Consider the following 4,355-nt stretch of genomic DNA (forward strand, 5'->3'; position numbering starts at 1 on the left):
CTGTCCCCCGGCCCCAGCACCCTCCCCCCCCGCAGAGGGCCCCCTCCCGGACTGGGGAGGGGACAGGGCAGCGTGGAGGGAGGGGGGGGCGGACCACCGGGCAGAGCGGGGCTCTGGGAGGATGGCAGGCAGGGACAGAATGGGCTGTGACACCATGCCAGCCGGGCCCCACCTGCCAGCAGGGAGCGCAGGACTCCAGAGGAGACTCTCTGGGCGGGGGCTGCCGGTGGAGAACCCCGTTTTCCTGGAAACAGTGTGGGTGCATTTGAACTACCGTGGGCCTCTCTAAGGCGGCTTATGAAAGAGTCCTTCTGGGCTGTCCTTGCTCCCGTGTCCCTCGTGGAGAGGACCAGGGATCCATTTCCTGCCCCAGGGCTCCACTGCCCTATGCCGGGGACCCTGGGGGTTCCCTTAAGGTGCTGTGGTGGCTGGAGAGGCTGCCAGACCCGTCGGGACGGGGGACCCACAAAGGGAGCAGGCTATTCAGGAACGAACGGCAGCCTCGCCGGACCCTCACCGGAGCGCGTGTCACCAAGTTCACCCGTGTCACGGGCGCAGTTCAAAGACGATCAGCGAGTTTACCGAGCTGGGCAACCGTCACTGCGTTCCACTTTGAGGGGGTTTCCACGGCCCCTCACGCGCAAGCCATGCCTGTACGTGGTCGCTCCTGCCGCCCCAGCCGCCGCGACCACGGAGCGGCTCCCCGTCTCGGCCGACCTGCCTGGACGTCGGACATCTCTCGTGATGGAATCCCACTCCGTGTCTGCCTCTGCCGCTGAGCCCCCCGGCCTCGCCCACGAGGCAGCACGTCAGGCACCCGTCCTCTGCTGTGCCCGCCCCCACCAGCTGATGGGCACTGGGGTTGTGTCCAGGCTTCGGCTTCAGCGAATAAAGCTGCTCCGGGCATTGTCACGTGAGTCCCTGTGCAGACACGCGCTCCCGTTCCCTCGAGTGGGCACCCGGGAGGAGGTTTTTGGGGCCACATGGTGGGGCGGGGTTTACTGTGTTGACATTGTAGGGTGATGGACATTAACCCGTCCGGGAGTGGAGATGCCCAAACCGAGGAGGAGCCAAACCCAGGCTCACAGAATCAGGAAGCAGTCAGTGTAGACAGAACAGGGCAGTCGCCCCCTCCCCCCCCCGCCCCGCCCCACGTGGGAGAGGTGTGGAATCACGGAGTTTGGAAACGGGCTGGGTTCTCGGCACTCCCCCTATTGAGTTTTATTTATTTTTTAAAGATTTTATTTTTAAAATTTTTTCTTTTACATTTATTTATTAGTGAGAGACAGAGCGTGAGTGGGGGGGGGGGGGCAGAGAGAGAGGGAGACACAGAATCCGAAGCAGCTCCAGGCTCTGAGCTGTCAGCACAGAGCCCGCATTGGGGCTCGAACTCAGGGAGCGTGACATCATAACCTGAGCCGAAGTCGGACGCTCAACTGACTGAGCCACCCAGGCGCCCCTAAAGATTTTATTTTTAAGTAATGTCCACACTCAACATGGGGCTCAAACTCACAACCCTGAGGTCAAGAGTTGCACACCCAGGCATCCTGAGAACTGCCCCACTTTAAAAGTGAGAAGGGGCTCCTGGTGGCTCAGCGGTTAAGCATCCAACTTCGGCTCAGGTTGTGATCCGTTTGTGAGTTCGAGCCCGGCATCGGGCTCTGTGCTGACCGCTCAGAGCCTGGAGCCTGCTTCGGATTGTGTCTCCCTCTCTCTCTCTGCCCCTCCCCCACTCTCACTCTGTCTCTGTCTCTCTTTCTCAAAAATGAATAAACATTAACGAAATTTAAATAAAAATGAGAAAGCGAACTGGAGAGGCCCCCAAGCCCGCACCAGCCCAGCCTCAAGGGACCCTGGTTTCAGCCCTGCAGCTGGCCCATGGGACAGGTGACTCCCTCGCTCTCTGCAGAGCTGTGGCCCCAGCAATCTGGGGCCTTCCGCTCAGACTCAGCCAGGCACCTCCCCCTACACCACCTGTCCATGAGTCAAGGTCTGAGGAGGGGTTCTGGAACTGAACCCCCCCCCCCACCGGGTGGCCACGTGAATGCCCCCTGAATCACTGGGCTCTGCTTCCTCTGGAACTTCCCCAGGGCACGACACCTTCAGGGAGAGCTGCGCCTTCTCCTCTTCCTTCCCAGGCGCCTCGGGCTCTTTCTGGAGCTCTCGCTTAGTCCCACTGTGCTGTTAAGGAAGGAGAGAGAACATCTTTCTTTAGGGAAGACTGGTAATCTGAGCAGTACTTCTTCAGAGACAGCTGGGCCCCCTGCATAAAAAGACCACTCAGGGTGTTACTTCTGAGTGTCCCCCCCACTTTGGGTGCTTATAACACCCAGGGGCCCAGGTAGCTCACAGCGGCACCCCTACGAGTCCATAAACCCTGACCACAGGGATTTGGCAAAGACAACATCGCTGTGGGCTCTCACATCCACATTCAGGAAAGTTCGTGGGAGAGGGGATCCCAAGAGGGCGCAGCGACCTGGGGAAGGGCTTGCAGTCAGGGCTGACTCAGCGGCGGGGGGGGGGGGGGTCTGGTAAGTGAGAATTTGAGACAAGGGAAGCCATCCAGGGTTTGGACCAAGGCAGTCTGAATGGGGCCATCCCCATGGGGCCAGTGACAAAGTCCCCTGTGCATTTTGAAGCATGATCTGTCAAATCCCAGCTATGACCTGAGTCTGCCGTGTTTCTGGGTAAAGAGGACAAGACGACCCAGGTGTCCTCCTTATGTTGCGGGGGCCGGGGCCTGATAGGAAGCTGGGGCTGGTTTCTCTCTTCCCCACCTGGCCATCTATCCTCTACAAGGGCCACTGGTCCCGCAGAAGCACAAGTCCAGGCCCTTCGTCTGACAGTGTTGGCCTTTAGGACCAGCCTGGCCCTGCTTGGCGACAGGGATGCCCCCCACCTCCAGCAGGATCCCTTCATCCCCCATCGGTTCTCACCTCCCTATCACTCAGCTCAGCACTTCTGCTGGCCTGGACCCCATCATCCACTCCACTCGGTCAAATGCACCCAGCCCAACCCTGCCTGCTCCCCTGGGCCGGTGTGTGCCAGCCTCCGTGCGCTGGGCCACAAACTGGAGGCCACCATGCCGCTCTTGTCCACCACCAGAAAGGGCAAAGTCCTAAGACGCTAATGACAAAACACCTCTTTCGAAAGAACGTTATTCTTAGAATTTCCAGAAGAACATTGCACAGTAACTGTGGGGAAAATTTAAAACCCTGTTGGGGATTTCTTTCCTGTTAGTTTGGTTTTAGTTTTGATTTTGAGTTATTCAGGGGAGGGGCTCTGTTACCTTCTCAGCCTCAGAGCCTCTAACACACTTTTTAAAGTTGTTTGTTTGTTTTTTTAATGTGTATTTATTTTTGAGAGAGAGCGCGCGAGCAGGGAAGGGGCAGAGAGAGAGGGAGACCCAGAATCCTAAGCAGGCTCCAGGCTCCGAGCACGGAACCAATATGGGGCTCGAACTCATGAACCATGAGATCATGACCTGAACCGACTTCAGTCGCTTAACTGACTGAGCTACCCAGGCGCCCCTCTAACACAATTACTTGTTACATCTTTTTCTTTTGAAAAGTTTCAAACTTAAAATACAAAAGTTGTAAGAGGAATACATTGCACCATCATAAGTGCTTGGCCTAGACTGACTGAGTCAACATTCTGTCACATTTTGTCCTCCCTGTCGGTGGCCACCTGTCATTATGATGACCAGGCCATCCACCTGTATAGGTCGTGTGTCTCGAGAACAAGGACCTTCCCTGCGGTGACTCCAAGACAATGCTCAGCCTTGAGCGCTGAACCAGACTATCCTACCACCCAGTGCAGGGGCCATCGGGAGCCTCAGTCGGCCCAGTGGCGTCAATCCCGTGTCACACAGGGCGGTCCCAGCCCTTTGTGGAACAGAGCTGCCCAGCAGTTTAGCAGATGTCCCCCAGTCTGCGTGTGCGGGACTCCCCACCGTGATTCTGCAGCAATGCCACAGGGGCCACGTGTCTCACGGGCGCCGGCGACCGCTCACTCCCCGGCAACCCGGCGGCCACGTGTCCACCCGTCCTTCCGCGCTACTGGTCGGCGGCCACCTGCCCTCCTCCCCCTTCCTCCGGTCTCGTCCGCGCGGACGCCGGCCCTCCCCTCCATTCCTGCCGTGACCCGTTCTCGGAAGCCGGACTCCGGTCGGTCACCCAAGCGCCCGAGCGGGCGGCGCCCCTCTCGCCGACCCCAGCTGCCGCGGAGCCCCCACCACCCAGGACGGTGCCGGGCGCGGGACTACAACTCCCAGAAGGCCCCGCGCGCGCGCCCCTGCGCGGCCGCCGTCGCGCGTCACGTGGGGTTGGCCTCGCCGGTCACGTGGCCGCGGCGCG

Source organism: Panthera tigris, chromosome E3 (assembly GCF_018350195.1).
Source record: "Panthera tigris isolate Pti1 chromosome E3, P.tigris_Pti1_mat1.1, whole genome shotgun sequence".
Taxonomy (NCBI): Eukaryota; Metazoa; Chordata; class Mammalia; order Carnivora; family Felidae; genus Panthera; species Panthera tigris.